Consider the following 22,984-nt stretch of genomic DNA (forward strand, 5'->3'; position numbering starts at 1 on the left):
ATGATTAAGCAAGAAGCTTATTTAAGGTTTCAAACACCATAATTCAAGGATACATGATTTAGAGATATATATACGTGGAATCATATTGAGTTTTGAATCAATAAACACTATTCATTTGTAACTTATATGTGGTTTAAACCACATTGAAATACACTTGTAAATTTATAAGACAAAGCTATGATCTAGCTATATTGAACTTATACCAAGGAGTCACCTAAACTTTCCATAATACTCATAAAGAAATTTTTTTTTGAACAATTATAATTTATTTAAAAAAATGACTTTGATTTCTTTTGATCAATCTTTAACAAAAAAAATACTCCCTTTGTTTAAAAGAATTATCAAAAAATATTTATTTTTTTGTAATAAAACACCCTTCTAATTTAAATTTAAAAAATACTATTAAATTTCTAAATTAATGATAATTACAAATATTTAAAAGTAATAATAAGAAAAAGTAAACTAAAAGCCTTTCCATTTATAGTAGATAGCTCTAGCAGAGAGACTATCGCGTTGGGGGGGTGCCATGATGCCGTCGAAGATATCGTTGAGCATGAGAACAACAAAATTCAGTTGAGCTCTAACGAGGGTTTCATGCTGCGAATCATCACACTTTACGGCCTCGTCGGAATGCCATACCAAGCCGTCAAAAATTTCCATCACTTGCCTCAACCTGGCATCAAATCACTCAAAGTCTCGCTGAAAAACATATTGAAAGCATCGTCCCTGCCTCCAACAATCTTATCATTGGGCATCTGTGATCTTCTTGGTGTTCTTAATGGAGTCTATGTGCTATCTTAGCGTCTGCAAATCATAGAACACCAGGGGACGTCTCCACATCGTGCACCCAGCGCGCTTGGCCTTGCCGTTAAACTCTATCCCATATCTATTGCTCGCGCTCGCTAGGCATGGTGATAGATTTAGCTACTAGATGCATGCCATGATCTTCAGACTTCTCTTTGACCTTTGCCTCTCCGACGAGGATCCCCCTGTTCGTATGACATTGTAATCTGGGACTCGGAGGGCTTGGATGTGGGGATTTGGTCAACGGACAGTCAGTGTTGGAGGGTAATGGGAGGAGGATGAGGAGCTTGTAGCGGATGAGAAGAGGTTATGGATTCTTCGATTATATTAAAGATCAAAAACATGGAATTGAGTCCCTAATCTAGAAGAAACAAAGAAAGCCCAAATTAATTGAGGGCATTGGCGCCGGCAACGATCTCTAAGATTTCTCTCGTAATCTTGACCTACTGAGCCCTATTGAAGTAATAGAGATCGACTTGGTGAGATCTTCAGTATTGCCACTAGTGCAAGTCATGGCATTCATACGAGAAGCAAGCTCACTGGCAAGGGACTCCTGAAGGGCATGGAGGATCTGGCTGTTCAGATAAAGTGGCAGCAGGGCATCCAAGATTTGAACCAGATCCTGCTCAAATTGTACCATGGATGAAAACTCCAGGGTGGGAGTCCTCATGACTTTTCTCTCCATCGTCAATTTACCCTTTTTGGTAGTAAGCCTAAACATCTCATCCTCTTCCATATCTACAAAAACATGATTAATGTCAGAGACCTCGCCCATAGGGGAAAGGGGCAAGAGCGTGTGAATAAAAGGATCTGATTTTATCAACGAAACAAACTTGGTATAAAGAAGCTCCACCTTGTCGACCTTCATCGAAAATCGGTTGAGCCTCCTTTTTAGTTCTGTTAAGAATAGTGCAATGATTCCAAGAGCAATAGAGCAATGATACAAAACACAGTGCATGCAAGCCATGCAGAAATAAAAGTAATGATTAAGCAATTAAAAAAATGCAAAATGCACAAAGAGAATGAACTATCATTCATATTATGACAGGCAGAGATAAGAAGTTAGAAATAATAATTGCAAAGAGAATATTCTAAACCTGCAAGAGACAAAATTAGAAACTTACAGAGTGTAGTTTCAAAAAAAATGATTAGATAAAAACTGATATTAAATTTTTTTAATTATAATATTAGAAAAAAATTAATATTACTATCAAAATGAAAAGGATAATATTTGAGATTTTGATTTATATGAAATGATAAGAGATAATAATAATAATTTAGCACAAATTTTGATAAAAAAGATTTAGAATGAACTTAACTAACAAAGTAAGGGGAGGTACTAATTTTTTTACTAAATTAAATTAGTTTAAAAAAATGAAATATATTAGAATAAACTCTCTCAACAATATACTAGATTGTACTAGAATATATTATTAAAGTAGGAGTGTGATATCTTTAAATTTACATTATTTTCTTTATCAACAATATATGAAAACCTACACAAATTAGAGCAAAACAAGAGTTAATCGAGTTTGGTGGTAAACTAGTCAAACCCAAAAAAATCAATTTCTTCCAACTTAAGAAGATTAAAAAAGAAATTAGAAATGGAAAAAGAAATTAGTGAAATCTCTCTCAAGAGTTTCCTTCAATTTGTACCTTCATGCAAACACTAAAAAACAAAGATTAAAATGCTTTGATACCATGTTAGAAATGGGAAAAAAATATGTAATAAGCAATACCAGGAAAGAATCTAAGCGAGTTAGTGCATGAAAATATATTACCATAAGTTAGGAGAGAGAAAGCTTCAAGATCCAACACTATGAGACAAGATATTTGAAAAGGGGAAAGCAAAGAAAACCACTTGTGACATTATGAATGAGGCACGAAAAGCCTAAGAAGAGAGAGAGAGAGAGAGAGCAATCACTCATTAAATAATTGAGAAGAGGAAGAAACCTCATCAGAAATTAGAGAGGAGGGTCATCTCTTAAATAGAGATAAGAGAGAGGAGTTAGAATGTAACTCCCATGTCTATGAATGCCACCATTCATAAATGTGTGAGGCCAAGTGTGATATTCCTCTTAAGGAGGAATAATCTAAATTACAAATTACAATAAATATTTGTCCTCACATATTCCACTAGAGGAAAAAATAAGATGTAGTGGAAAAAGGACAAAAAAGAAATAGATTAGGATACCTTGGCTTATATCCTAATATATATTATAACAATAAAGAAAGCAGGTCTAACCTTGGTTTATAAACACACCAAGGAAAGATTACAACTTCTAACAAATTTAGAGATGTAGGAGGCTACATGACATATGTAAGAATACTTACCCTAGCATTGAACTGGTAGCAAGTATGCTTTCAAAAATATTATAAGTTTTTTTAATGAATAGTCCTTTTCTATTAATAAATAATATACTAAGATTAAAATTCACAAAAAGGGTTAGGGGATACAAGATCAACCAATGAATAAGTTCACATGGCTACAATCAGAATTAGACACTATTCATTAAAAAAAAAGAGATAAAGCAACATCAAGTGGCCAAAGTAGTGCCAGCCAAGGGTGGTGGTTCATCACGATCATGAAAGCCCCAATCATGTTTGGGATTGGGGGGTAGGCTGGGAACAATCCAGCCATCATCAAAAATAGCAACAAGAGGATCAGTGGCAACCTCCACATCTTTTATCTTTGGTTGTAGAAAAGAAATCATTAGATCCAAGTGAGGCCATTTCCCAGAAAGTGCCTATCAAGCACTAGGAGGAGGATCTGGGGACCAGCTAGAGCCACCATGGCGTGGAGAAGCTTAGCAATGCCTCCATCTACTATCAACACCACTAGGAGAGCGATGGTAGGAAGCGTAGAGCACTGGGTGTGTGAGTGACAAGCTGAGGAATGGTGCCGCTAGTGATGGCCATTGGGTGCCGAAGTATCTATCAAGGCATCTAGAGGAACTCTGGAAATAGTGTAGGGGGTATTATCCTAGTGATTTAGCAGCTCCTACAGGTAAACCACCTCAAAGGAAACTTTCTTTGCTTGCACTTGAATTTGCATAATTACATTATTACATATCCATGCCTTAGTGTACATGGCAATATTAATATCTAGAAAAATCCTTGTGAAAAGAATAGCATTCCTATCTTTCCATAGAGTTAAAAAAAGTTCCATCCTAAAGGTATGCCAAATCTAGGTGAATTTTCAAGGGATTCTAGCGGAATCCCCTAGAATAACCATGTGCCAAGAAAAGGGTTCAGGCTTGAATGGCTTGAAAAAATCATGAATCCAGTGTCAATAATTTTGGGCACCCTAAAAAACTAGAAGATATGCATGAAAGACTCTGGTTACCCACAAAAAGGGCATCTAGGATCAGGAACCCCAATATGCTTGAGCTGAGGCCCCAAGGGAAGAAATTGGAAGGCAAGACACCAAGCGAAATGGGCAATCTTGGGTTCAATAATAGCACTCCAAATGGTATCAAAGTGTTTTGTCCATTGAGAAAGAGAAGATTGAAAATTTCATCTCTGATTGAGCTTATCCACCATCAGAAGATGGAGCGAAAGCCATCTATATCCCAAACTTGGCCTATAATTGGGAAAAGCAGTGGTAGGAAACCACTTCCAATCATGCCTCCAAGGTCAAATATACTAAATATCCACTTTATGAATTAAGTAAACTTGAATTGAAGAGAGTAATAGGATAATAGTCTGACAATCTAAATAGATAAGGTGGTACTAGACTTGCATGTCTTCCCAGGAGCTAAAACACATGGTAACCCTCAATAAGAGATCCTTGGGAGTTCTAATACCTCATTTTAAAAAATGTAGAGCACTAACACCTATAATATCAAGATTTCATAGATACAATTGAACTGTTGCACAGCTCAACAATACTTACAAAATCTTCATATTATACTTTTAATTCCTTGCTGACCTAATCATCTATACTTAACATCGAATTGACCAAGATAACGAATCATAATGCACCTGATATTCACATCATCAAACATGTATCAAAATCTGCCTCAATTCATATACTACTTTCATTTTTATTAAGAACTGAAATTCATCTTACATAATAAAAGAATTATGTCTTAAGCATCTAATCTCAAACAATTCAATAAAGCTAATAGATCACATTATAATCATAGTAAAAACTAAGTACAACCAAATCTTAACAAGTGATCATTAACTAAGATATTATGATAAACCAGTGTCTATAAAAGTAACACCTCTGTTTTGACAATATGCCACCACCAAAATAACCACAACAACATATTAAGATGTGATGTTTAAAATCGATTTAGAATATAATTCACAATATGCAAAGTGACTTTCAGCATTTTACACAACTATTTAATAATATGTCGATACCCTGAATATATATGTATGTTTGTTTTCAAAATTACAATTTATACTTTATGTCAAAAATTTCATTCCTATCAGTGATAAAAAACAAACAGAATACAACTTCCTTTGAAGGTATTTCACAAAGATCGACTAATGCTTTTAACATGTTTACTGCCGACTGTTCTCACTAAATTATCTACAACCAAAAGTTCCATATTGACATTAAAACCAACTAGTTACAATATGCATCGAACCTCATTCCATAACAGAATTTTTGAATTCACCCAAAATTCATTCTATTTAGGCTTATTTGACTTAAACAATTTAAACCTCCCAAATACAAATTTAACATAACAATAGTTATGCTATTACAATATAAACCAACTTCAATTATAATACAAGGTAAATACTTGACAAAATGTTGATGCTCACATTTCCTACTATCGACACTTCAGAAACAAAAATCTCATAGTCTATGAATGGAATATAACCACTAAGCAATAAGATTGCGACATCCAATAAACTTATTGTGAACAACATAATCATCTGTTAAAACATAAGACCCTAAACTCTGCTAAGTACATTTCTAAACTAATATTCTTGTTTATAGCTGAACTGTTTGACAAAATGCCGATGACATTAATTTCATAAGAAATTTAACTCAACTGTGTTTTTTTTTTTTTTTAAAACACCAATAGTCCATCTAACAGCATAACCAACCTAAATTTGAAAACCATTGTTTATGAATATGCTATACTCTATTTTGAATAAGATATTGGGATAAACAACTATGCCCTAGCTCAAATGCAAAACCTAGTAAAAAGAAAACCCGATTCCATTTATCGAGCTATTTAACTCTCGACGTATCACACCATACATAGTGACCTCCTCTTTTTCCTCAACATAATAAAAACCCAAAAATGTACAACATAACACAACAATAGTTTCACTCAAACTTCTAATTTAAAACTCAAAATTTGGCCAAATACAATTAACAGCTGAGAGCTATGCGATAACAAACAATAAAGCTCAGACATATCCATGTTTCTGAAGTACACTTTCATAACCTCCCTTGAGTATGGGAACAAAAATTGCCCAAAAAATATCTCTGGACCTTGCCTATTTCTAGGCTTGAAAGTAGTTTACGCAAATGTCCTTCAAAACATTTTAAAATCAAACTTCTACCATTCCTAATTTAAACATTTAAATGCAGTAGCAAGAGAGAGAAGGATAGAAAATGCCCCTACGTGAGGTAAGAAGACATAACTTGTTCAACAAAGTCCTGCTACACAATTTGATGTGAAGCCCAAAATGCCGAATCTAACCAAAGTTCAAGATGCAGAGATGGAAGATCTTGATAAACAAACTGGGTGTGAATAATATCTCGAGGCTCAGCCTCATATACATGAAAATAGTTCCAACAAACCCTTCCATGTTTTCGAAAATCACTACAACTTAGTTCACAAATGTATGCCAAATAGAGCATGGTGGCCTTGATTTTGGCCAAGCCTTAACAGTAAACCCTCTCAAAATTGAAATTATCAACAGAACACCGAGTGCCATAATGTCTCTTTAATATTGCTTTTAATGGTACAATGCAACATAGCGATACGGGTACAATAAAAATAAACCCATTACCACCACCATTTTGGCATTTTGTAACAATGCAAAATTCACATCATTTAAGCATTCGAGACTAATTTACAAAACAACTAGTATGCATGATCTATCATCCGCGGGTAATAAAACCCTAACTTAAACAAGTGAAGCATTGACATGAAATCAAAACCATTATAGGGTAAGATGCAATTAAATATATTTAACCCTATTCACAACATTTGCAAATATACCAAGTCAAAAACCTCTAAGGTTGTGATTAATCTATTTACAATTTATATGCATAAACCTTGTAAAACTTAACCTCATGAACACTTGGTACCCTATTTAATGAATTCTTATAATCAAGTTTACAATCCTTAAAACTCAAATTAAGTTAAGAACTTAAAACGTTTTATTCCTTCAAAGAAATATAATATAAGCAATCAAAAAATGTCAGGTATTAAAACCTCTTATATTAAAATCATAAGTCATCCGTCATATCTAGATAAAGTAATGCTGATACCAGAAACACACTCGACAAAAGTTTTACGTTCTTGCTAAATAGAATATAATCAAATTCTGACTGAACAATCAACGTATCAAACTGAAAGAAATTAGATCATAGCTAAGTCATAAAATTAGAATAACCGAAAGAAGGAGTCAGGCATGACAATGGTACTTGTCCAAGGTGCCACAAGAATTGGTTTTCACCATAGGAAGGATTTATTTTTCTTTACTTTTGCTACCAAGGCACCTGTTCCCAGGTTTTCGCCAAGGCACTTTTTCTTTTCTTTTTTCTTTTTTTCTTAGATTTTTGGAGTTTTTGGAAAGAATTCAAGCCTTTCTCAAGTTATATAGCATTCCTATAAGAAAGATAAGTTATGATAAGCCAAAGCCATAGCAAGGTACACTCAAAGATGCAGATAAGGTAATAGAGGGAGATAGGAAAATGAGAGGTAGATGGAAAATAAGGTTGTTGGTTTTGGAAGACCAAAACAAGCAAAGATGACAAGCAAGCATAAGATTTAGAGGATCTCATGAGGGTGCATGAGATATTAGGAAAGATCAACATTGACACACATCTTGAAGGGTCTAGTGGAATTATGGAGGAAATATGGATGAAATAGATTGAGGCCTAGATATATAAGGTAGAAAAGCCATTTTGGAGAGGGGTGGAGTAGAAGGTTATGAAACCTTTTTTAAGAAGATGTTGGGAAAAAGATGGAGTGGAAGTCTTCAGAAGCTTAAATGTCAATTTTTATTTTTTTTCAATATACAAGTCCTTCAAAAGAGACTTGGGTATCCATATAGCTTTTGATTTTTCATTAGATGCTTTGGAATACATTTCTTCAATAACAGATTTAAGAACCCATACTTTCTTTTGTTGAGCTCTTTGAATAGTGGACCTTTGTGGTCTCTTTTGCATATTTTCCTTCTTGACATTCACATGTTGATTAGAGGAGACATAGTGAGCATAGTGAGTATAATTTCTAGATTTATGGATTCACCTAAGAACTCACATTGGCAAGTAGGAAAGAGAATATTGAGATACGTTGCAAGGACTCTAAATTATAGCATGATATATTCTTCTTCAAATTATTTTCAACTAGTTCGATACACTGATAGTGACTTTGTAGGAAGTATTGATGATAGAAAGAGCACATCAGGATATGCATTTCATCTTGGAACAAGTGTGGCATGGGCATCAAAGAAGCAACCTATCATGACTATTTCTTCAACTAAAGTAGAATATGTAGCTAGTACATCAGCAATATATCAAGCAATATGGATGCAAAGAGTCTTGAAACATCTAATGCATGAGCAAGAGGATTCTACTACAATCTATTGTGATAACAAATTTGTCATCGCACTATCAAAGAATCATATTTTTGACAAGACAAAAAGCACATCGATACTACATATCATTTTGTTCAACAATTGGTCAATAATGGAGAAATCAGCTTAGAGTATTAATGTAGATCTGAAGATCAATTAACAGATATATTTACAAAGGCATTAGCACAAGAACAATTTGAATATCTAAGAGATCAAATGAATATTATAAACTTTGATATAATTAATGGTAGAAATTAGGGGGGACTATTGGCATGTGGTAATTTCTAGAGTGATCAACAATCTAGAATTTGGTATAAAATTTTCAACCACCATATTTAATATGGAAGCTTCCCACCGCCTTTCTATATACATTGTTCTCTTTCCTCTTTTTACATGTGATTTTTGACTAGCACATATTCCAGATCCTTTCCTTCCTATTGTTAATGTGTATGGTTCTAGACCTCTATGAATAGAGGCAGATGTAATGGATAGAATCATCAGACAAATAAATGATAATACAAAGAGTTCTCATTTTATTTTAGTTTTCTCTATCTCTGCCCACCTTCAAATTAGAGGATATGTTTTGTGGTAGAGAGCAAATAATTTGTATATCCACATTTAGAAATTAAAAATTTTGAAGCAAGCTTCATGTTTTCAAGCTACTATCTTGTCTCACCAAAGATTAGTATCCCCTCATCGAATATTTGCAAAAATGGTCACCAAAACAAAATTACAAAATTATTTTACTGCATTTTGGGATTTTCCTCTTAAAACACATTCAAATATTCAAATGTGAATTTAAAATTAAAATAAAATTAGCAATGAAAATATTCAACCATAAATCAGCCAGTACATAAAATTAAAAATGCCCCAGCTCTAATTTAGCCATGCCACCTCCAAATCAGTGGCACTAATGTTGGCAATTTTTTATTTTTTATTAATGAATAGTGTCCTTTTCTATTAATGGGTAAAAGCACAAACCTGTGTCACCTTTTATGAAGAAATGTGATATCAGAATGCGACAATTCAACATTAATGACAAAAAAAATGGTATTTGTGTTTAGAATTTGATAATGATATAAACTGATGAAATGTGTAGAATTGGATGAAATTTATGCCTATCATTTTTTTAAATTTTTTTGAGTAAGAATTTATTCAATTCATTTATTTTGAAGTCCCTTTTTTAACTATAAAAAATATAGGGTTTAGTTCCTGTCCAAAAAAAAATGCAAATCATCTTTTTTTGTTTTGATTTCAAAATATCTTATAGACGACATGTATATCTAGTGCACAAAAAAAGAAATAATTATGTTTGATCTATATTTTCTTTGTTATAAGTACTCAAGCTCAACCTTCTCAGAAGCCAACAGTTTTTTACTCCCGTCAAAACTTCCCAATCAAATCTACACCTTCTTGAGAAAAAATTACATATTCATGACGAGGATTCTCTCCTCTAGAGATAAATATAATTTTTTTGTTTTTTTGGTATGATTTACTATTTTTTTCCCTTTTTTAAGTGAGCATCTTCTGAAATGTTGAAATATCGACTTATAATATTTTGAAATTCTAACATATTATAACTAATCAAAACAGTCAAAAATTTATATAATGATGATATTGAATCTAAGATCTATAAAAGGGTATTTTTAGTTTTTGAATAAAATTGAGTTTTGATAGAGAAATGAAATTTGACCAAAATAGGTTTTGAAATCACAAACGGTGACATAGATTTGTGCTTTTACCCTAATAAAATATACCTAGATTACCATTCACAAAAAAGGGCCAATGGATAGAAGATCACCTTGCAAATGAGTTCGAAGCTGAACTAATAAAATAGCCATAGTCGAAAATAGAAACTATTCATAAAAAAAAATCATATAAGGCAACTTTAGGCTGCCAAAGTAGTGCCAACCAAGGGTGGTGAATCATCTTTGTTTTGAAACCCCAATCAGCTTTACGATTGGGGGATAGGCTAGGAATAGTCTAGCCATCATTAGTAGTAGTAGTAACAGTGGCAACCTTCACATCTTTGACCTCTAGCCATAGAGGAGAGATAACCAAGTCTAGGCGAGGTCATTTCCTAGAATGTGCATGATGACTACCAAAAGGAGGAGCTAGGGACCAACCAAAACCACCACAGGGTGGGGAAGCTGAGTGACACCTCCATCCACCATCACCACCACTATAGAGTGGTGGTGGGAAGCCTAGGAGCATGGGGTGTGTGAGTGGCAGCTAGAGGAGTGGTGGCAAGGATGGTGGCCACGAGGCATCAAGGTCTCTACTAAGGCATTAGGGGAGACTCTAGCAATAGTGCATGGAGCATTTCCGTAGTGATTAAGAAGCTCCTATAGGTTAGCTACCTTGAGTGCAACTTTGTTAGCTTGTACCTAAATTTGCGTAATTACATTATTACAAATGCATGCCTTAGTGTACATAGCAGTATTAACATTCAAAAAATTATGTGAAAAGAATGGCATTCCTATCTTTCCAAAGACTAAATAGAATCTCTAGACTAAAGGTATGCCAAATTTGGGAAAACTTTTGAGGAAATCTGGGAGAGTCACCCAATAAAATCATGTGCCAAGAAAAAGACTCAAGTTTGAATGGCTTAAAAAAATCATGGATCCAATGCCAATAATTCTGAGCATGCTTAAAAAACTAAAAAATATGCAAGAAAGACTTTGGTTGTCCATAGAAGGGGCATCTAGGATCAGGAACCTCAATGTGTTTGAGTCGAGGCCCTAGGATAGGACCTTGGAAGGCCATGCACCAAGAAAAAGTGCAATCTTGGGTTTAGTTATAATATTCCATATGGTATCAAAGTGTTTTCTCTATTAAGAAAGAGAAGATTGCAAATGCCATCTGGGGTTTAGCATATCCACCATCAAAAGATGAGGAAAAAGCCATTTGTAGCCCAAAATTGGCTTGTAATTAGAAAAGGGAGTGGCAAGATACCACTTCCAATCAAGCCAGCAAGGGTGAACAAACTAAATCCCTACTTTATGAACTAAGTAAATAGGGATGGAAGAAAGTAGAAGCTCAAAAGTCTACTTGTCTAAATGGATAAGGCGTTATTGTACTTGCATATCTACTTGGGTCTTGAAACTCATTGTGACCCTTGAAAAGAGGTCCTTAGGAGTTTTGATGCCACATTCAAAAAAATGTAAAACATTGGCCACTTTAGTCTTGGTGAGGGGGGTACGCTGAATGGAAAATAGGGGAAACCACCAAATGTTCTATTGATTCAAGGGGAGGCCTTTGCAGAATTCATCTCCAGCCCATCGAAGTCAAGGCTTAATAGCCTCAAAAGCTTACCAAATGCTCTTGATGACAAAGAGCCTAGAATGGCCATAGGCTCATGCATGATGAGAAGATTTTGAAAATCGATCCCCTTCAAAGGAAGGCTGTTGACAAGAAAGCCGAAAGAAATGCACTGCCAAATAAGAATCTTCCAAGCATCATCTCCTCAAATAGCCCTAATAATCCATTTTGCACAAAGAGAAAGGCCTTGTTTCTGAGTGGAAAGTACACCAAGATGACCAGACTCTTTTGGGAGACAACAAAAATCCCAGTCCAATCTATGGAAGCCATGGTGATCAGAACCAAAGGCCCAGAGAAAATCCTTGAGCTATCATTCCAACTTCATGTAAGAAGCTTTGGATGGAGCCCAGAAGGAGGAGTAATACACATGAGTGGTTGCCAAAATCTTTGAGCAAATCTAGAATTTTTTAGTGAGGGAGAGTAGCTTTGTGATAGCTATTTGCCAAGAAATGAAAAAATAAATGGGATAGTGGTCAAATAATGTCACATCTAATAGGGGAATGACAGGTAGAACTCGATCCTCAGAAAAAGAGAAAAAAGATTGCACAGTGATCATAGCACGATTGAGGCATTTTAATATGCAGTCAGAGCCAGCTCGAAAGTTAGACAAAGTGTGCCAAACCCTACTATCTTGGCGACAGTTGGCATTTGGATAAAAAAGGCCCAATTTATTGCACATGTAATACCAGGCTTGTCTTTCCCCAGTTGCTCAACAAAAAGGTAGAATGTCATCTTTGTCAAACACCACTTCAACCATATTAAAATCCCCACGCATGACCCAAGTAGCTAGAGGCAAGTTGTTAGCCAACCAGGCCCACATCTAGGATCTTTCCATAGCACCATCAGACACATAAATATTATTGACTCCAAAAGAATGATTGTTAATGGAAAGCAAAAGCAAAATAATTCTATGTGTGGGATCAAAACTATGCAAAATAATAGTAGAATGAAGGTGAGGTGATAGGAGAGTGACTATACCTCAGCTAGCTTCATGCTGGGAAGAAAAAACCATGCCATCATGCCAAATTATCCAGCATGCCAAAGAAAGAATGAAACTAGAAATTTTAACTTCTTGTAGACAGAGAAAATCTAAATTACCAAGTCTATGATGGATATCCCAAACATAGTACTTTTTGGGGATGTCTGTGAGACCTCAAACATTCCATGATAGGAAGTTCATGAGAACTTTTCCATATCATCATCATCCTTAAGAGAGGAGTAGCTATTCTACAAGAAGGTAGAAATATGGTTGAACTTAGATAGAAAACCCTCTGGACTTATAGCCTAATATTTCACCTCTGGTATCTCCACACATCTAGGAGCAATGCAAGAATGTTGCATCGCTGGTGGTGCTATGGAAGAAGTAGTAAGAGGAGTATGCACCCTAGCCAAGGCAGAAGCCCTAGTAGCTACCTTAATCCCTTTTGTAGCAGTAGGGTTTGAAACTTGTAAAACTATGGAAGTACTTCCTTTGTCGGCCGCTTGCATCCCTATGGTGGCTAGAATTGATGCTCCTATAAGCATAGGAGGAACTGTAGTGATCATAGCATAGGACTACTTGGGGGGCAAGGGATTTGAGGGAGCCTTGCCTTTATGCCCAATAGTAGCCCAATCTTATTTCTTCCCTTTGGCTTGTTTGACAGGAACCTCTTTAGGCATGGGCTTGACGCTAGGCATAGCAAGAGGGCAGTCCTTGATTTTGTGTTTTGTGGATTGGCACCTATAATAGGTGTTGGGGAGGTTCAATTAAAGCACCTTCTGGGGGAAGGTTTTAGTCCCAATCTGAATTTCCACATAATCCTTAAGATCCATGAAAAGATCCACATCTATGCAAATGCATTGTTGCAAGAAGGCATTAAAATTTTTCTCAAGCTCCTTAGTGACAACTTTGCCAAAGGCTTTGGCAATGGACTCAATGAAAGGCCAGCATGGCAGGGGTAAACTTGGGACCTCGACCCACATAGGAACCCTAAGCTTTTTATCATCTAAGATTGTGAAGTCTCATAACCATTTTTGAAAAAGAAGCAAAGTAGAATGCAAAGACCAATGACTATTATTAAAGACCATATTTACATGCAACGGGTTAGGGAAGAAAAATAAAAAAAACCTTTGGTAAGGCTTTGCACAGTGTTAAGGAAAACTCCATGAGGAATTCAGCTCTTGTTAACCCATTCTTGGAGCATAGCTTCATGGGGAGTCCTACCCACAAAATAACCCATCAAGGTTTTTTGTTCTAACCAATCACGTGCAGCATCAAATTCTTCCAAAGGAAGGATAATGTCAGGATTACCTTGTAAAAAACCTTTAGGAAAAACTTATTTGGACGTTTGTTCAGTTGTGATGCCATGGCAGACCAAAGGAGCAATGTGAACACCAAAAGCAACTGGTTCACCATTGGTTGGAGCCATTATATCCTAGCCTAAAAAACTCCCATAGTAAATGCAGTGTGACAATGGTTCTTACAAAAAGAAAGTTCAGACAAAAATTTCTACACAAAAAATTGAAAGTTCACAAGAAGCAAGAAACCCTAGTAGAATTAAAAAACTCTTCATTTTCATTTGAAAATTTTGATAAGATTCCACTTTCCAAAAGAAATATGTATATTAATGAATCAAGAAGTTGTTGTTTCATAGCATAATGGATTGCAGGAGATATTTCACCAATTATGTGAGCAGAATATTGCTACAAGAGTTGTTAATCTAATGCTAAAAATGTTTTATTTTATATATATATATTGGTGGTATTGGGATGGTGTTTATCCCTTCCTCTATCTCTTATAGTTTTCATCATGGCATATGCTTCAGACATAAAAGATGGTAATTGCATTGAGAATTGGAAAAACTCAAACAAAGTTGAAGCAAAAGTTAAATTGGAGCCTCTTCATTCCTCCCAGTAGATTGAGGGCACTGATTGTCTCCATACATTTGTGTTAGAGGAGATCAAAGCATTGGGATATGCGCCTCAGTTAGATCACCGAGAAGAAAAGGTTGAGGATAAAAAGTGGAAACCCACACAAGTAAAACATATTATTTAAGCTTTTGGGCATATTTTGAATGTTCACTCTTACAAAGTTGTAGATTTAATTGTTTGTTTATTATATTGGGCATTTTTTTGAATTGTTGGAATTTTGGAGAAAGAAGAGAAAAGGTGATTGTTAGGGTGTAAATATTGTTCATGGGTTGCTCACTTTCAATAGATACCATAGCTTCAATAGGTTGAATATGTAATTGGTTTCTTTAGCCATTCAATAATTAAATTAAGCTTCGAAAAGTAAGTGGACCTTTGACTATTTAACACTTTTACACAAGGAATCAAGCCTTCGTTTTTCATATCTAAGCTGTTCATGATTATAGTACTTTCTATCTCTGTATTATTTAATAGACACTTGCATTTGAAGATGTATTTATATGCAGGTGTATCTAAGTAGTTTTTAAATTGTATTTTGTATATATAAATTAAATTGTAATGTATATGACTATTATAATGTTTTGGATTCATCTTAACACTTCTAAACGTTGCACTTCTAAATGTTTTAATATATTTAAAGTCCTCATATTTATTTATAAATTTTGTATATTAGTCTATTAGTTGCTACAAATTACATCACTTTAAATTTTTGGCTTTTGAAAATTATTATAGTTTTTGTGAAATTTAAATTTCTATTTTTTAAGTTTGTCAAAATAATGTTTATTATAGACCTCAATTTTTTTTTTAAATATGTATTTTAATTATGAAAAACAATATTTCTATATCTAATATTTTTAATATTTATTTCAATTTATCTTTAAAAAATGTGACTAGCTTTTATAAACATGCAATATTATTAAATTTCAAAAAATAGTTTATAGAATTTTTTTTACCAAATCTTTAATTTTAGAAAACAACTATTTAAAATTCTTCCCTAAGCTGGTGGGGCTATTTCCAACCCCAACCCATTTTCATCCTCTCAACTAGAAAGTAGGGCTCCTAGTTAATAGGAAAAGATTCAAAATTAAGCTTTAGCCCAACGCCAGCACCCCAACCACTACCGCCCCAAAAAAAAAAATCATGGGACCTCCAGCTCCTTAAATATAGAACCCAAGCCCCCTCCATGGGACCCCTGCCTAAGTCCTTTTCGATTGCTTCCCCTTTTCTTTAGTGTCATGCCCAAACTACGAGGGTAAAAACACACAATTTTTTGAAATAATAATTAGAATGCTCAAAGTTTAAAAATGTTAAGATCACAGTTAAAGGTTCTTTACATTTCATCCTAAGTTTATAGTCTTAAGGAGGAATACATCGTTGAGATTAAACCTCTTGTTATTAATCAAATCTTGACATTGTTAAAATTACTACTCTCGTTATTAAGTTGATAAAGACAAAAGTTTATGATATTACATTAACTTATAAAGGTATGTAAAATTTACTTAAATAACAATGTATATGAAAAGAAGATTAATTAAACAAATTCCCCATTTAAACTTATTTCAAAAAAAAGAAATCAACCCTTCTATACTTAGATTCAATTAACATTAATGATAAAACTATTTAAGTTTAACTAATTCAAAAGTAATAACAATTTAATCAATAACATAATATCACGATAAAACATAATATATACTACTAACTAAAACAATTATAATGATTAAAAACAAAACATTAATCCCAAACTTTAAAATTAAACATTATTAATGTGAAATATAAATTAGACATAAATTTAATTTATTGACAACTAACTAATTTAACTAAAAACTAACTAACTAAATCTAAAACTGATCTAACCATATACAAAATGAGTGACCAATCTTTAAATAAAACTTAACTTTTAAAATTTAAATAAAATTAAAACTAACTAATTAAAACATGAAATTAAACTACTACTACCAAAGAAGTATATATAATATTTAAAACAAAGAGCTTTAACAATATTAATAGCAAATTTAAACTTTATTTAAAAAAAAAACTATTACTAAACTTACATTTAAACTAACTAACTTAACACCTATACTAACATGCTAAAGTTAAAGTGACTTACAATTTAATATAATTAAAGTAACAACTAAAAACAACTTACAATAAAAATAAAAAATTATTAATAAATAAATTATAAACAAAACTAACTATCATACAATACTAACCTAACTAACTAACCTACTAACTCTACCCTTTAAAGCCCCTACACACCTACACTAGCCCTTGGGCAAGCATTTCCCAAGGAGCACTTCCCAAGCGATGTCCTTGGGAAAGCGCTCTGCCCCATACTGACCAGCATAGACCCTAGTCAAAGGTGGGCGGCCCAAACATAATGAAGACAAATTTTGTAAATTGCCAACTATGATAAAGTCCATCCAACCAAAGTGAGCGCTCAACACATAAGGAAAGAAGAAAGGTGGATGGGACATGGGGGGGCAGGGTGACATCACCCCCCCACCCCGCCCCCATGTACATCCTGACTTGCATAAAAAAATGTTTTTTTTTAAAACCTTACTAAAAATTCATTCCAAATCTGATGTCCCCCAAGGATGCGAAATGCATTTATGTTAAAAAGTTTTATAGGTAGCAAAATAGGATTTTTAGGATATCTACTATAACTATGATATTTTTATTTTCTTGATGTTTATTTTAATATTGATTTTAATTTTTAATGTATTTTTTTTAATAATCAGAAAGGATCTTTTGAGAGAATCTTTTGATTCTCTGTTACCAAAAGAATTAATTTGAATCATCATACAAAAGCCAGAGAGTTTTACTCTCTTAAAACACTTTTTTTTTGAAAATTTATCTAGGTATGGATTTTAAAGCAATGTATATATATTTTTTGATAGATTTAAAACATAGGTTTAAACATTGTGATACCATAATTATTTGTTCTCTATATAACTTGGATTACAATAATTTGATCTTTGTCACAAATTTCTTAATAAAGCAAACCTATAAGGACTTATAATAACCTTAACTTAATTATCATTTTGAACATATAAGGAGCATATAAGGGACTTGAAAATTTGCTCAATTAAACCATCATAAAAACTTCTTATTCCTGATGTGCATCTGTCTAATGAAATTACGATTAAATCACAAGACAAGCAATTATACTCAATCACCATTTTTATTGTGAAACCTGATTCAAGGGCTCAGTGCGGAAAGAATCAAGAAGAAAACCCAGCTTCGTTGCTAATCCAAAAAAGTTTGAAAATACAATTACATAGGATTTCAATCCTAAATTACATCACTTAAATTAAATTTCCTTCATGACCCTCATCAAGGGTTCCATATCAAATTTTGCAACATATTACTACGAACCGAGGAGGAAACAAATATCTGATCGGGTTACAACCAAGCATAACTAAGAGACAATCAAACAAGCGTAATCATACATGATTTACACAATAGTATTTACACTGAATCAAAACTAGGGAAAGGTGGATTCTTCCAACCAGGAGAAGTCAAGCACAACACCATACAGATGCCCAATCGAGGCTATAGACCAAGAAATTCCGTTCTTCCATTTGAACATACCAAAATCATACAAGGTTTGTGCTGACAGGTAGGGGCCCATAACACCCTACCTTTTCTCCCTCTTCTCATCCTGAGAAGAGACTCTACACTGGTTGGAGTCTGACTAAATAGACCTTTCCCAAAATTGGTCACTTCTGCCCTCTCCAATGGTGAGTAATACCAAAACACCCATGCAAGAAAAATCTCAAAATTTCAAACATAAACAAGAAAGAAAATCATCCAAAAATAACATGGTTTTCAAAGCTTTCCAACATACCCACAAACATACAAACATTGAAACAACAACAAGGTAGCATAAGCATGAAACAAGAATAAAATCTGAATAAGGGAGATGAGAAATCCAACCTTCACAAGGAGGTAATGGCAATGAACAAGTTTCAGTAGAGTTTCCCTTTTTTCTTCCTTCAATCTTCAAGAACTCCTCTCTAAATGTAGAGATTGGGTAACAACCTCCACAAGACCAAGAAGGGCCTCTAAATAAGCCTCAAGCTCAACCAACAAAGGGATCAATAACTACCCCCCACCCACTTGCAATTCTAGAAACTCCTAATTCAACCTACACTATGATTAAACCCTAAGTGGAGGTGGGGTAATGAAACTCATGGTAACCACAAGCAATTTTTGCACAAAGGCAAAAAGAGACTTTTTGAGTGATCTCCAAGTCAACAAAGGGGGCTTAGAGGTTGGAAAAGACCCCTAACCCATACCCATACCCCTTGGGTATAATTATTTCATGTTTTGAAGCCTTAGGAAAAGGTTTAGAGCTAAACAAAAGCTAGGAAATAATTAGGACCAACTAACAACTCTAAAAAGTAGATTAAGCACTAATTCAGATTAAGGATGACTAAACTCGATTAACAATCAAATTAGCAAACTGACACTCACTTAAACCAACTAAGGTCCAAAGGGTACACAGCTAACCCTAATCAGCACGCTGAAGAGCATACATAATTCACGAGTGTCAAGTGACACTAACAGGACATAATTACGAGACATTCACATTTACTAAACATGGAAAGATACATTCATACATCTCACAATACAATACTTGAATTACGAACAACAAGGTTTCCAAATTTAGCACATGGAGATCAGTTCTATTCCTTCGTCGATTTCCTCGACTAAAATATCTGCACACTCATTGCACACATTAGTAGTCCCAAAAATCACATGTACATATATACGTATCAGTAATTCTCATAAATTGAAACATACATTAATAAGGGTTTCTTCATCCTACTTAATTCTTAACCATTTAAAAACTCTTAAATCAAAGTATCAATGCTACATTTACTAATTTCATCAATATACATATACATAAAACATTAAATAATGAACTCAAATATATGAAAATAAAATCACACAACATGAAATAATATAATATGTTCAAGTATCTAATAATGTCTCAACATCTTGAGTCATGAGTAACAGAAAGATAAAGTAATAACTAAGGCTACGAAGGGTTGGGGCGAGGCCTCACATCCTCCCCCACTAGGCATAAACTTCCTCCTAGAGTTCATCAAAAGACAAGGGTATAGAGATTGCATCCATGCTGCATCCTCCCAAGAAATCATGACCTCATCGTAACATTCCCACTAGACCCTAACTTGGTCTAGCTCTCAACCTCAAGGAGCTAGGGTCTGTCGAGCAATAATATGGATAGTCTCTAGCACTAACTGGCCCAACAACTCCACCTGTAGCCTCAATAACTATACCATGATGGTCAATCTGGCAATTGTCAACCGCTGTAAAAACTCTGTGGAACCTGCCTATGTCTCCAACAGTCGGCTCTGAAAAAGCCCCTCTCTGACCACTAGATGACTACCCCTGCGGACACTCTCTAGCTATATGACCCATTCCACTACAAGTGTAGCATGGCCCTCGGGTATAAGATTGTTTATCCTGTGATCCTAACTACTGTGGGCCTCCTGATCTGCTAGACCCACTGTATCCACCCCTGGAAGACTGCTGAGTCTGCACTGTCTGTGACTGTGGGGTATGTACTTTTTGATCTTACTGTAACTGCCACTGCTTGGGCTTAGAGCCTTGATTACCTTGTGAGGGTTCCTGTTGTTGTTGCTAAGAATGTTGGCCCTTAGAGGACCCTGGTGTATAGTTTTGATTCCCTTTCCAAGGGGGTTTTTGTTGGGTAGAGTTTTGGTTCTGAGACCAATCCCATGATTCTTGTTTACCCTGGGTATCCTCTACCACTAGTGCTATCTCCACTACCTATCTGAAGGTGGTATGGAAGGCGATCCAAACTGGACCCTGAAGTGCAAAATTCAAACCCATGATAAAATGATGTACCCGTAGTTTTTTGTCCTTCATGTATTCCACATAAGGAAGGAACTCGAGAAACCTACTCTCGTACTGAGCCACTGTAAGATCTCTCTGATAAAGAGAATGGAACTCCTCTATCTATTTCTGTTGAAAATGCTCTGACAAGTACCTCTCTCAAAATCTTTCTAGGAAAGACTCCCATGTGAGGGTATCCATCCTCACTCCACCTATGATCTTCTCCTGATGCCACCAATTGGAGGCATCCCCTCTCAACTGATGAACTGTGAGGCATGCTTTTAGATTACTCCCATAGGGTCATAATCCAAAGCAATGTTGTAGGCTTTGCAACCATGCCTCTTCTACTATTCCCTCAGTGGAACCCGTAAATAATGGTGGCCGAAGTCGAATCAATTCCCTGATATCATCTCATATATGTCTAGGAGGTCTGACAAATGGGGGTCCTCTCTGGTATATTGACTCACCTTCATGCTCATCCTACCCCTCTAACTGTCTTGGTCGGCAACTCCTAGTCCTCTCTCTGCCTCTGGGCCCACCTCCTCCAGGTCCCTCTACTTCCACTATTGGAATTTGCTAAACTGGCTGAACTATCGGTACTACCCTCTATTGAACTACACTGATCAAAGTCTGAAGTGCATCTATAATGTCCTGATTCAGGTTTGGTGGTGGTAGAGGTGGAGGTGGTGGTGGTGGAGGTGGTCCATCCCCCTATCCTGCTCTACCACCTCTCGTCCTACGACCTCTGCCTCGTTCGTTACTTCGAGTAACAGGAATGCCCAAACTATGAGGGAAAAAACACACACAATTTAATGTTTAGTTTAAGTTTCAGATGCATAAGGGTTTAAGGTTCCTAGTGTTGAAACATGGGCTCTGATATTTAGCTTGTCATGAACAACATTGTAGGGTTTCAATTCTAATTTTTTTATGGATAGTTGTTCAACATACCAATTTCATTGGGAGTGGCTATCCTCCTTACAAATTGCACCATTGACTACATTTCAAATAAAGGAAAATTTTTAAAATGTTCAGCATTTGATCTTTATGATCTGTATATTTTGTAATTGCAAACAACACAAAAATTGTGAAAATTTAGAATGAATGGACAAGGATAAGCTCCCTACAAATTGCAAAAAAAAAAGCCAAAAAGTAAAATAAATTTGTCAATTATATTATAGGTGAGTGTGGGAGCAATGAGAAGTAGTGGTTGTCAGGTGAGCTAGGGCTCCATCCCTAGCCTGTGTCTATTGTGTGCCCCTTTTTTCTATTATTCTTCCCTATTCTTTTTGGGTTAATGGTTTTTGGAAAAAGTTAGTGTGGGATTTGATTCTTCAAGCGCATTTGAAGATAATTTTAGATTGGGTTTTTTCTTGTTTGCATAGCAGTGCCTGGGATTTCTTCTTCGTTACTGAGGATGGATGGTTCTTCTCAAATTGTGCATGCAATGACATTTGAAACATTTTTATTCAAGGAAGAGCTCGAAGATGAAAACATCTAATGGTTATTTTTCACATAGCCATGATCACCATGTTCTGGTTATTACTCTAGCAGCAATGATGGAGGACATTAAATTGGACCACACAATCTTTGATATGCAAATTTATTGGAATCTAGATTTCCTTATCTACTCTTGAGGCATGGATCCACTATTCATCATAGGTGGAAGGAGATATGGAGATCATGCTAGTAGGGAATAGCTATTTTTTTGTTGTATTCTCATGCATGTCTGATTGTGATCATGTGTTGGAAGGAGGCCCTTATTTCTACAACCATGTCAGGTTATTTGTCAAACCTTGGCATTCAAGATTTAATTAACCTGAGGATATCCCTTCAACAGTGCCAGTTTGAGTTTGCTTACCTTGCCTTCCCTTGGAATTCTAGTGAGAAGAAATGCTCTGTCAAAATGCTACTTTACAAAGAAAGTGGACTGTAATTATGCATCAATTCCTCAATAAAAAGGTTATTTCTTTTGCTAGAGTTTTTGTTAAAATTAATTTCAATAACCCATTACTAGATTCTTTGCATATTTCTCTTGGGGCTTCTTCTTGGGTGCAACAGTTAGATTATGAATCCCTCCTTTTCTAGTGTTGGATATGGCATGAGTATGGTCATTTACAATGTCAATGTCCATGCAACTTGACTTCCAAAGGAGTGGATGGCTCTATGGTCAGCAATGGTGGTGGTTTGGATGATATTGTAAGGAAAGGACAAGCTTAGATGGATAATATAACCAAGGGGAAGTATCAGTCGAATGCTACATGAAAGGGACAGGCTCAAATGCAGG

The 22,984-nt window shown here is 35.0% G+C and overlaps 1 pseudogene; it reads right to left on the bottom strand.

Moving 5' to 3' along the window:
* Nucleotides 1–1,125: 1,125 nt before the first annotated feature.
* Nucleotides 1,126–1,771, bottom strand: LOC149558039 (ATP synthase subunit gamma, chloroplastic-like; annotated as a pseudogene).
* Nucleotides 1,772–22,984: the final 21,213 nt, after the last annotated feature.

Source organism: Cupressus sempervirens, chromosome 5 (genome assembly GCF_028749045.1).
Source record: "Cupressus sempervirens isolate cs-2001-9-10 chromosome 5, ASM2874904v1, whole genome shotgun sequence".
NCBI classification, from domain to species: Eukaryota; Viridiplantae; Streptophyta; class Pinopsida; order Cupressales; family Cupressaceae; genus Cupressus; species Cupressus sempervirens.